The sequence below is a fragment of the Kogia breviceps genome, chromosome 17, assembly GCF_026419965.1.
Source record: "Kogia breviceps isolate mKogBre1 chromosome 17, mKogBre1 haplotype 1, whole genome shotgun sequence".
Lineage (NCBI taxonomy): Eukaryota > Metazoa > Chordata > Mammalia > Artiodactyla > Physeteridae > Kogia > Kogia breviceps.
In genome coordinates this window covers 48,737,571-48,750,264 of record NC_081326.1, presented here as the reverse complement: position 1 = coordinate 48,750,264, position 12,694 = coordinate 48,737,571, and the positions used below count along the sequence as shown (strand labels likewise).

The following is a 12,694-nucleotide window of genomic DNA, read 5'->3' as shown; positions in this document are numbered from 1 at the left end:
CATAATCCACACACCACCCAAAGTCATCTCGTATAAAATCAGTCATAGTGTCCCACACTCTGAGAAACACTGCTTTAGCCCAAGTCCCCTCCAGTCTTCACATTAACACATGAACTTCAGAGGTTCAGGGCTGCCTCTGTTGGCAGTGACAGCCCAAAGGCCGAAAGAGATTAAGGAGGAAAATCACTCCCCAACTCCAACCCTATTTTTAAGATGGTAAAAATGAAACAAAGAGAGGGATGATATATGAACAAGGTAATCCTATACAGCCAGAGGCCATGGAGGAATCGTATGAAGGAATATGACAGTGCTGATAACTAGCAGGTTAAGTACTCCAGGTAAACAACTTGAACAAATATTTGTAAAGTAGACTCCGATTAAACAACAAATTCACTCAACAAGTAATTACTAATCTTGTGCTTTGTGCCAGATACTTTACAGGTTCCTGGATATGTACTATCACTACCACAGTAGACCAATGAAATATTTACCTACGTAATAACCAGAGACTGTGCATGCCATGTTTACTACTGTTTCCACCAACATATAATAGCACGCTTCATGCTTAATAAATGTTTGGGGGATCACTAACGTCCTATGTATTCCTAGAAGAAGAGAATCTTAAACGTGGAACGTTGGGCAGTTATCTAATCTAAGCTCCCTGGATATTCAGAAATCTCTTCTACATCATCCATAACAAATATGGATGATGAGCTTCTGCTGAGTGCTTCCAGAGATGGGGACTCCTGAACCACACTTACATAAGATTGTTCTCGCTTACAGTGAGAGAAAATCCGCTTCTCTGAAATTCCCGGCCATAGGTCTTAGCTCTTAAGTGAGCAACGATGATTAAATCTTTCTTCCTTTCGACAATTGGAAGCTCATATTATATTTATCTTGAACTCCTCTTTGCCAAGTTTATGGTCCGTAGTTCCAAAAAACTGCCCTTACAAAGCAAATTGTTTTTCCACTAGTTCTCCAGGGGACACATGATCATCTGAAAAGGGATGCCTGAACCAGGCATGATACTTCAGATAGAGTTTTATAACTGAATAATAGGACAGTACCCCCTTCCCACTCTTTAGACCTAGCTATGTGCATTGTTGTTTATTTTATCCACATTACATCAGTACTAGGTTGGATAGTGTCTCCCCAGATCGCATGTCCTTCCCAGAATCTCAGAATGTGACCTCATTTGGAATTGGGTCATTATAGATGTAATCGCTTACATTAAGATGAGGTCACGCAAGAACAGTATGGGCCCTTAATCCAATATGACCAGTGTTCCTATCAGAAAAGAAGAGACACAGATTCAACACAGGGGAGAAAGAACACCATGTGATGATGCAGGCAGGGATTAGAGTGATGCCTCTGTAAACAGAGGAACACCAACCATTATTGGCAGCACCAGGAGCGAAGAGAAAGGCATGGAACAGATTCTCCCCCTAGAATCTTCAAAGAGAGAATGGCCCTGTCCACACCTTGATTGCAGACTTCTATTTTCCAGAACTGTGAGAGAATAAATTTCTGTTGTTTTTAGTCACCCAGTGGGTGGTAATGTGTAAGAGTAGTCTTAGGAAACTGACAGAGTATTTCTGTCTCGCACATGGATTCTGTTTAGACAATACACTCGTTTTATTTGTTGTTGCTGTTGTTTTGTTTTTTGTTTTCCTTTTTTCCCTTCTAGTAATTCATTATCACTGAAGCAAGTTTTTCCCATCCGAATCTACGTAATGGACATGAGTTGAGTACGCCTGCTTGGTGTCGTCTGCTCCCCTCCTTCTGGTAGGAGCAGATTAGAGATTATGCCTTAGTAGCCCCTTGGGCCCATGAAACACAATGTGGGTGGACTGCCAGTCAAGATGCCCTGTTCTTCCTCTGAACTGACTCTCTCTCTCTCTCAGAATTCTGAGTCTTGGGCACAGTGACACAATGACGGAAAACAGCTAGAGGTGACACAACCCGACAGCGGGGTTTCCTTTCCAAGGTCTTGTTCTTCAGCATTTCCTTCGATTGCATGAACTACTCCATGACCATATGATGAATTCCTTTCTGCTTAAATTGCCCAGAACCAGTTTCTATTTAATTCAGTTAAGGAACTCTGATAAATTACAAAACTGAAGCTTTGAATTTTGCTCTGCTGTGTCTCACTGCTTATTTTATTTTGACTTACCACTATTAGTAGGTTCCATTGACATTTCAGCTTCACTCCATTCCCTCCCACAAAATAATCTATGTAAGCAGCTCGAAACGTTTCTACATACAGCCGTCTATAATGGATTTATTATTGTTTTAGCAAGCCTATGTGCTTCTGTCCAAGAAGAGGAAACTATTGGAAGACTTAAAAGAAATTAATGCATAGTTTCCAACTGGACTACTAACAACCTTTTTATTCTCACTCCCATTAACAATGAACTAGTCACATGGTTTGAGCCTTAAATTAGGTCCTACCTGGAGCCAGATATACTCCCCTATTTTACTCAGTTACACATTCATGAAGTCTCTCTCTCTCTTTTTTTTTTCCCCTCAAGTCACTTAAAATCAGGTTTTCTGATTCTTTACAGTGAAAAACTCTGAACTAATTCAAGTATAAATAGTTACTTTAGAGGTGGAGCTGCAGTACGGTGAATTAGCAGTGTACAAGGACGAAGAAGGGTGCCAGGCATCATGCTAAGATCTTTACTTGCTTATCTTACTTAATCATCACAAGAATCATACCTGTGATCTGGTGGGTGTGATTCGCAAAAGACAGGAGAAGCTGGAAAGTCACGTGATTTGTCCAAGTTTTCACAGCTAGTGACTAAAAAATGGAGATTTGAATTCAAGTTTGTCTGATTCGAAAGGGAATGCTTTTTCTGTCCTGGCTTTCAATTTTAAGTCTTTCACTATTGCAACTGATAATATATCTTTACCATAAATTACAAATAAGACAACATACATAATATACCTTACAACTCACAAAGTACTTCCAACACATGTAGGTTTTAACATTTTCATTGAATCTGAAACTCTTCAAGAAACCACAATGGCAACAGCACTGATTTAAAACAAAAACGAAACTATTAATTTAGCAACAGAACCATCAACAAGGGCCAATCTTCAATTTTCTTGTCATTAATAGCAATAACCTATTTGAAGGACATTATCCATAGTGGTGTTTTTTTCTTTGTTTTCAGATAAAACTCTACTAGTGTTCACCCCACTTAGGAAAACATAAACATGTACTTGATCATCTTGATCATTTAAGTGAACAGCTGAGTTGAACTCCTATACAAATTCAATTAGAGATCCACTGATGCCTTCTTTAGTTGCCTATAAAAGACCTGGAATATAACAACTGAAAACAGAGGTTCTTGAGCTGAATAACCATTTTTAGATAAACAGAAGAAACATGGATTTAACCAAGAAAATAAGTGTGCTCTTAAGGTGGAGAATGTTAGGATGGAGACTTTGAAAAACTGTAGACTCAGCTGAAATGATGCAGCATAACCTTGGGCAAATCACACCATAATCCTGAGTCCCCAAGGCCCCATCAGTTAAAAGAGGACATCAGACTACTTCACCTCCAAAACCCCTTCCTATCCACTCCCACTGTCCTTTTCCATCTCATCTTGCTCACCAATGGCCCCACTACTTCCACTTCCTAGACAGTAACCATTTAAATTCCAGCACTAGAAGGACATATAAGCACCACCATCACCAACACTATTAATACACACTTTTGCTTTGAAAATATTTCCTCTAATTCTATAGTGAACTCTACAGGAAAAAAACAAAATCTCCATTTCAAAGATGAGGAAATTGGAGCTCCATGAAGTTAAAAAAGAAAAAAACACACCTCATCTAAAGTCACAAAACTACTAAGTAAGAGTGCCAGATCTGACTGCAAATCTCTTGATCCTCCTTAAACTGCTGTACTTCTTTCCTGGCAATGGGTGGCGAGTATTCTGGCTCATCATTTGGTCTTTTCCAAAAACATCAATTGATTCACAAGCCTGGTTGCAGCTCTGGTTCCAATCAAAATTGTTAAAATCAGGCTTCATAATCCAGAAGACTGAGATCTATGTTTTGGTCAGTGGAGTCCCAGACCAATGCCAAGTACCAGGCACGTCTGTGTGTAAAAGAGGCTGCTTTCAGCACCCATAACTGTGTTCCCAATGACAAACAGTATATCTCTTTCACCTTCTTTAAAAGGACAGAGACAACTCTAAATCACTAAATTAGAAGGGACTGCATCAGCCAATTCAGCCCAGTATTCAGATTCCAAATGATATCACATAATGAATATTCTAGAGATAGAAGAGACACACGATTTACACTGAAGGCTGAAAGCCTCAGGATATGTTCTAGGCTATTTGCTTCTTAAGATGAACAATCATTTATGAACAAAAGTAAAACCTTCCACAGGCAAGGTTACCTTTTTCATGCATTACTGCTGCTTGTCCTTAACAATAATAAGCTAAAATGAAATTAAAAGCAGAAACTCTCTTTGCCTCTGCTGTAGCATACATTTCAAATTCCTGCTTTGGTTGTTCTTTTTCTTGCTCTTGAACTCAGCAAGGACAGCATACACTGTTCAATAAAATTCCCAGCCTTGACACCTACCCTTCTTCCAGCTGGACAATAACTGACCTGCCACAGTGGCCCACAAGTTTGTTTATAGGTAAGAGAAGCTGCCATATTATTTCAGTCCCCACTCCCAATACTTTACTCTGATAGTTTAAAGCATAGGTAGTACCTAGTAGCCAAATCAGCAGAGATGTTCAGCTCCGTAATCTTTGTTAGTCTCATCAAAATAGTGACACGGTATGCTCAGTTTTTGAAAGTGAGCCTTTGTCACAAACATTATGGACAAAATTGATCTGAAATTCTGCTTCACTCTAACTATCATACCAGCCAGCCCACTGCTTCCTACTATGGCTATCAGAAGTAGAAAAGGGCACAGATCCATTCAACAAGTATCTGTGGGGAAGGAAACCATCTCTCCTTCCTCAAATGTCAAACAAAACCCATAACTATTTCCTAAAGAAAGGAAAAGGGAGATAAGAAGTGACCCCTTTCATCTCAGATTGCTCACTCCCTCCTCGTCTGATCTATAGAGAAACACATGTAACTGTGCTTTCCCCCCTAATGGTTTCTTTTGCCTTCTGCATATCAACAATGTGTTCGAAAGTATTTTGAAGAACAAGGCTATATATCTCTAGAGCGTCTCCAACTTTAATGAAAACGAATACCCATCCTGTGTTTCTTTTTATAGACAGACTTTGAGACATACATGAAATATACGAATATTACTCTGAATGAACTTGGTTTTGCAAACCGGCTGCAATGCACAATGCACCTCGGCATTGCACATGCAGAGTCCCAGTGCCTAGGACAGAACCTGCTACTGTTGAATTTACAAATAGTATTATCATCGGTTCAAATCATATTCTTGAGGCTTCACACAGCCCATGAGAGGTGCCCTCTATCAACAACAGTGCGGCTCACAGTGAAGTTCTGTCTTCCTCCGTTCTTTCACTCTGTCTTTGGGAAGAGGAAGCCTTCCTAAAATCAAGAATATGCAACTGAACAAACAATTGAACAAGGCAGTTCAGGGATGCAAGCAGAGAAGCTGAGGTTGCCTCTGTGGAAAACAAGGACTCTCCCCACTGCCTTTTTCCAAGAGAGATGTAAATCTCTGTTCCTCTTAGAAGCAGGAAAGAGCTGTTCGTGTTTGTACACACAGGAGCAAAGGAGAGGTTACTGGGTGCCCCAGAAACTAAGCAGGAGACTATTCTGCTGCATGAATTCCTGCAGGACTGAGGGATGGTGACGGCCAAGGATGGAGGGTATGGTTATTAGAACAAGAAGGGAAGTAAGCAGCCCTAATGAGGATCCCTTTAGAATGAATTCTGAAACCAACCCACCAATAAAAGTGCTGGCAGGTGGAGGGAGATGGAGGGGAGAGGGTAGAAATACTGACTAAATCTGTTTAGTTTCTCCAGGCCTCAGTGTGATCATGACAAAGGTTTTATCAAGCAAGCTTCTGAGTTCCTGCACACAGCTGTTCCTGGAACACTTCCCTGATCTTATTACATCCACGAGTGTAAGCTATTGTTTCCCCTCTCCAGGCAGTGTATTGTGCTGCAAGCCGGAAAAGTCTGCTTCTCAATACATGCCTTGCTGTCGATTTAAAACTGAAACTAAATGTACGAAAATTATACAGGGTTCTTACCTTCCTGGGAAGATGTCTACAAATACTAAGGTTTCATTTTGGAACACTTCATGAGGCTTCTAATAAGTGTTCAGCTAACATTTTTCTCTGATTCGGTTCAATCCCTCACTACATGAAGAATTTATTAGTTGTAACTTAAATTAAATTAAGATTAATTTTAACACTATGTATTTTTAAAACCAATTACCAAACAAGTACAGTGAAAAATACAGTGGCAGAACAGTTTTAACTTGTTTTCATCAAAAAAAAAAAAACACGTTTACTCAGTTCCTATGCATACTATATATCTTTTCAGACATTCCCAATCTACTTTAGGACTTTTTTTTTGGAAGGCTGAAAAGAAGTTCTGCTAAAAGGAAACCTCTTTAATTTCCTTAAAGCAACTGTTTTTGAATATGGGGCCATTTGCATAGAAAGTCTCTTAATATTAACTACTCTTGATTTTCAAGATAGACTTCCAAAAGGAATATGTGAAAGCATCCTGACAGGAGCTGCTTTTCATTATAATCATACCTAGTTCTAAGCCAGGGTTCCTTATCTTCAGCACTACTGACATGTGGGGTTGGATAACTGTTATGGGGGACTGCCCAATGCCTTGTCGAATAATAGCAACATCCCTGGCCTCTGCCCATGAGATGCCAGTAGCACCCCTCCCCACCCGTTGTAACAACCAAAACTATCTCCAGACATTGCCAGTGTCCCATGGGAGGGAAAACTGCCCCTGTTGAGAACCACTGTTCTAAGCCTATCAGTAAGCTCTAACCCTGAGGCAAGAGGAAGTGATTTCTCTTCTTCCACTTTGGTTAATATTTCTCTCACGCATTATTCTGCTTCATCAAGCCATTTCGACACTTTTTCTAAAAAATGACTTTACCTTAGGGCTGCAAAGAGTCCATTGATTATTTCCTAAAGTGTACCTGAATTTAGGGAACAATCCTCCAGGAAAATTATTAAGCTAGGCTTCAGAGGACTAGGAACCAGCCCAAGGGTACAATCCTTTGTATTTCAAACGCAAGAGGTGAGGAGTGGAGACAGAAGGGTTTTCTCATTTTGCACTGAATTTAGCATTATATAAATGAAGCTTTCACCTCCACACACGCGCGCGTAAGATCTTCAGGTGCCTAAACTCTGCCTTTATTTGACATCCTAATCAATTTGCCCAACTCTCCTTCCTCCATGACTCCCAAAACAAAAAACAGGCAAACATATTTGGGGAGAACAGGATAATGGGTAAGATAATAATTTATTTTACCTTCATCACATGTTCTAATAATAATCAACGAAAAAAACAGAGTAAGAGACGCAGAAAATGACAGTATATGTCCTTCTATTCAAACTTTTCAGATACGCAGAATCATGGCCATATTTCAAAAGGTATTTTTCAATAGTTACTGTACTAGAAACTGGGCCAGCCACTGTCCGATGGAATAAGACGACCTGCCCCCGGCCATCAGAAGCTTGCTGTTCTTCCTGCTGTGTCCCTCCACAGGTCAGTGATCACCTTGCCAGGCAACCCCATACTATGGTCCTCATCATTTTTTTAGAGTTTCTCACTTCCCTTCATCTGAGTCTCCCCCCTGCAATTTGGATGTTCAGAAGTATTTCTGATGTCTGAACACACAATCTCAGAGCCCAGCCCTCTGAGATATCTGGCAGACAGTAAGCACAGCTCTCGCTCTCCCTTCTTTGAGTCCTTTCACAGATGGCACAGGTTTCCAGAGTCGCCTTCATCCTCATTTCCTGTATTTGGTAAAGTCTCGCTTAAAATATGGCAAGGAGGACAGGAAATAGCAAGCTGGATGGAGTCGAAGAAGCCGTGGACATGGTGACAACTCCCGCTCCGCCGCCCCCTCCCCTCCAGTTTCAGATGCATACGCTGTAGAAGCTTCTTCCCTTCTTGTGGTTGGTGGGTAAAATATTTGTTAGTCTAACGGGTGCTTTTACATAAAGCTTTTTGCCCTCAGTGCTTGTTTTTTCTACTAATCTGGTCTTTCTCTTTTTAAGTTACAATTACCTGTGGGGAACTCCGGGGAGACCTACCTCCCAAGGACCAGTAAGTGCTGGCTATTTGGAGCCATCACTGGGGTCCGTGGGGCAACATCACTGTCACCTGCAGCGGCAGCAGAGTGAACTGAGGCCCCCGGAGTGACGCCCCAGGGAAAGCCTGGTGGATTTGGGAGCCCCTCTAACCAGCGGGACTCCTCGGATTCCCTCTGGCAGAGGAGGGACAGCAGCGTCCTCCGAGGTACCGAATCAGAGGACAAGACCGGCGTCAGGTTTGGGACGTGCAGGAGTCGGGGAAAGAGATTAGAGAAGAGCATCATTGGACGAGCAAAGAATGTGACCCTAGGGAAAGGAGGCAGAAGAGAGGTAGGAAAGCACGTTTCCTTTAATCCCCTCCCCGTGCCTCCTGTGGAGCCCTGGATCTCCTCGTCATGGAGACAGACTGCAGCAACACACGCGACCCCGGGCGGGCAACACGCGCACAGGCGCGCACACACGCATACTCACACGCCCCGCCGCGAGTTGCACACTGCAGACTTCTGCCTGACTTCCCGGCCCCAAACACCGTACCTCCCGGGAGAGACCGCGGATTCCTGTGGCCTAGAGCAGAAATCACTCTCCCCCATCCCCTGAAACACACACATTCAGACCCTACATTGCACCCTGAGGGTGCCGGGAACCACTCAAGGGAAGCACTGGCAGATCCCCTGCAAATGACTGACTACCTTCCCGGTTGCTTCATCTGCCCAAATCTACAAGCTTGCCTAAAGCGAGCTGCCCTGTTAACAAGCGAGGCAGAAGATGAAGGAGGAGCCTGGCGTGCAAGTAAACCTCAGAGAACCGCTACTAAGTCACTATTCAGGGGGACCGCACGTAGTAGCCTCCAAGCCTTTCCTGAGCCTTTTAGCCCCAACAGCAGCCCCGTTCCTCCGCTCGATCTCTGCACCGCTCCCCTCCTCCCCTTCACCCAAATCCCTCAGCGATTTTCCTACTGGCCCTTCCAGGCCACTTTCTGCCTCCATCCTCTGTCCAGCCAGTTCCCAACATTTGGCCTCGCATATTACACTTCGAAGACCTCGATCCAAGGCTGTCCCTCTCCATCATTATATCGCCCTGACCTGGTACAGACTCCCCAAATTATTCGAGTCCACTCGTTTCCCGGAGCCTACGGCCCCTTCCACCGGCGTCCTAAGCTCTGGTTCAAATCCGCTTTCCACGCGCCCCACTTTCCATCCATCTTCCCTCCCGCCCCTCCGGCCAGGACACGCTCACCCTCTACTATTCCTCCCACACGGTGCTCTCAACCCTGTCCCCCGGAGACACCGGCTTTCCCTCTGCGGCTGTTCTCGGCCGGGAGCCCGCATCCCAAACCCAGCCCGCCCCAGCCCGCCCTCTCGCTGCGTGGTCCTTCCCTCGGCCTCCGCCGGAGTCAGTTCAGACTTCCTGCTTTGCCGCCCCCCCACCCCGCCCCGCTAGAACATCCCAGCTGCCACCACTTTCAAATTGGCCAAGCGGCTCGCCGAGGCGCCGGGCACCTGGGGCAGCGGCCAGCCGGCTATCCGGAGCGCCGGCCGTGCCTCCCGCCTGCCAGCGTGGGCTTCCCCAGGGCGCCAAGCCGTTGCCCCACCGCCCAGCCGCCTCACAAACTTACTTGCGGGTCGCCAGGAGGGGGCTGCGGTGAGCGGCGGCGGGCCCCGCGGCTGCTAGTGCGCCCCTCTCGGCTGGGCTGGGCGGCGCGGCGCGGCGTCGGCGCTGCGCTCCTGCGGCCGCGCGGTGAATGGGCTCAGCCTGACGCAGCCTGGTTCTGCCACCGCCGCCGCCGAGACCGCGGAGCGCTTCCACACATGCTCAGTTTCCAGACCTGCCCGCGTGGACGCTACCAAGAGCGAGTGACGGCGGGGGAGACAGGAGGGAGCCGCGGAGCGGCGGCCGCCCGCCGGAGGCTACCAAGCCGGAGGCCGGGAGAAAGGGGGGCGACGCGCCGCTAAAAATAGCTAGTGTTCCAGCCGCCGCTCGGGCTTAAAGCGCCCACCCACGCCGCGCGCGCGTCCCCGCCGCCAGGGACTTGGGCTCGGAACCTGAGCGAGCGTCCTGCTAGGTCCCTGCCGGCACTCTGAACCCCACCCCGGGGGGAAAATGAGCTTCCCGCACAAGCACCCGAGGGTTTCGCCGAAACTAAGCCCCACGCTTCCCCGTTTTAGGGCTCCAGCCTGTCTGGCAGCCCTAATTTCAGGTTCTCGCCAAAGAAACGAAAGAAAGTTGGGTTAAAGCAATGAAAAAGCTCCGCGACTGCGAAATTGGCTTAGGACTTCTGGAGAATTAAAGTTTTTTTGGATGCTTACTTTTGCTGCAAGGAAAAAGGAGGAAAGGAAGGTGATGATCAATAGCCGGGAGAGGGAGCCAAAGGGTGGCAAGCGGCAGGCTGTAGGGGACTTTGGAAAGAGCTTCTAAAATTAAAATGTAGAATTCTTCTCAGAGCGTTTATGACTCCTCATTCCGCAGGATTTTGCATGGTTCGCTGACACCCACCCTGGCCTTGGTAATTTTGTTGTTCTTGTAATCGGAACTGTTTTTTTTTTTTTTTTTACGGTACTCAGGCCTCTCACCGTTGTGGCCTCTCCCGTTGCGGAGCGCAGGCTCCGGACGTGCAGGCTCAGCGGCCATGACCCACAGGCCCAGCCGCTCTGCGGCATGCGGGATCCTCCCGGACCGGGGCACGAACCCGTGTCCCCTGCGTCGGCGGGCTGTAATTTTTTTTTAACGCATGTTTTACCTCCATCCTTGCTCCTCCATTCCGACTTTAAATTGCAGAAATAAAAGGATGCAAACTGGAGATGGTTAGATTCTGACACCTAAACTGGAACCGGGCCATTTGGTGACCCTGCGCAGAGAAGTGTCGGCCCTCTTGCCACGTCGGGCCAGGAAACGTCCTAGGTGTCCTGAGCATCTAGCTCTTTGTTAGCCTCGAGGTCTCAGAGCCTCCTCACCTGCAAACAAACTATCCCTGCTATTCATTTTCAGTGTATTCTACCTTAATTCCTGATCATCTACTTTTGAAAATTTTCCTCCCTTAAAATGAGAGGTACAAAAGTTTCCTGGATCAAATTCCAATCTTTATTTAACTCACCCCTCACAACCATCCCATAAGAGAATCACTATTATTCCCATTTGACTGATGAGGACGTTGAAGTTCAGAGACACTCATCTCTTGCCTGGAGTAATAGTGTTGAACCCAGAGTCTGCCTGACTAGAAACTTCCATGGTTTCCGCATAACCTATTCCCCTGAATCAATAGCTTTACCTGATAAGGGCAGAAAAAAATTAGATTTTTCTCTGTGGAGTGCTCAGAATAGGAAAATGCCAAATATGAGTTTTGTTCTCCATTATTTTACCCCTAATTTCTTTCTCAACATTCACAGCTTAGATTGTGTGGATTCTATTAAAAGTGATGCGTTTCATTTTTACTCATTCATTCAGAGAGAATTTACTGGGAATCTTCTAAGAACAATGCAGTCACTGGGGATGTATTTTATATCTCACAGTTCAGATTCTTTGTCAGCCTACTTTCTTTTGCCATTGTTACAAATTAATGCGGTTTTGCTAACCCTACCAAATAATGTAGTTGTGCTTTTTCACAGAACTCAGTGGTATGTGTCTATCTGGACCAAGCTGTCCTCCCTCTTAAGTTTCTGCCTTCCCTCCCCACTTTAATTTAGTGCCATGTCTAGCCCAAAATAGATGATTAGTTAACGTTTGACCTTTTTCTTGCTAGTCTCCAGCTTCTGACTCCTTCTTCCTTTAGTGTGTGCCTCCGATAGATGTCATCTCCAGGACTAGAGCCACTTTGTAATGACAACACCATTTTCCTAATTTTCCATGAGCAATTCACTGGGAAAATCAAAATGGAATTTCCCTTAGAGTATCAGCACAACGCACCCATTCTTTCTGTAGGTAGTGAAAGAAAATGAAAAATATACTTTATCTTCATCCCCGTTGTTTTTCTTCTTCCTTTCTCAGTAATTAATCTTAAGGTGGGTATGATTAGCTGAACATCTTCATGCTATAGCATGCATACTAAGCATAATCATGAAACGGGCAGGTTTTGATTTCACAGTAAAGACTATGATTTCCTACCCAAATGTGTAGTTCAGAAACATACTGCATCCAAGATTCTTAATAGCAAGTGACAGAAACTCAACTCTAACTAACTTAGGCAAAAAAGGAAATTCCCTGGGCCATGTAACTCAGAAGTACAAGGGGTGGTTGGGCTTATCCAAGGCTTAACCACATCAGCTAGAATGTGTTTCTCTCTCTCTCTCTCTCTCTCTCTCTCTCTCACTTGCTCTCAGCATTGCTTTCTGGTTTGGCTTCATTCTCCATCAGACTGTGTCCAGAGTGCCGTTCCAGCCCTACACAGATGACAAAGTTTGCGATCTTACAAAGAAAGCAAACCTTGTGTTCTGATGAGCAGAT

General features: G+C 45.0%; 1 protein-coding gene across 4 annotated transcripts in view; it reads right to left on the bottom strand.

Moving 5' to 3' along the window:
- The window catches only part of OXR1 (oxidation resistance 1), a 502,318-nt gene that overhangs the window by 449,034 nt on the left and 40,590 nt on the right, over nucleotides 1-12,694 (bottom strand). For 2 of the 4 annotated variants that reach the window (XM_059043607.2, XM_067017535.1), the window contains exon 1: nucleotides 9,873-10,161. The exons of 1 other annotated variant lie outside the window; for it this stretch is intronic. The gene's annotated coding sequence lies outside the window, so the exon portion shown is untranslated. Of the gene's footprint in view, nucleotides 1-9,493; nucleotides 9,656-9,872; nucleotides 10,162-12,694 lie in introns of those variants that run through there. One more of the 4 variants, XM_067017534.1, reaches the window with a different exon arrangement.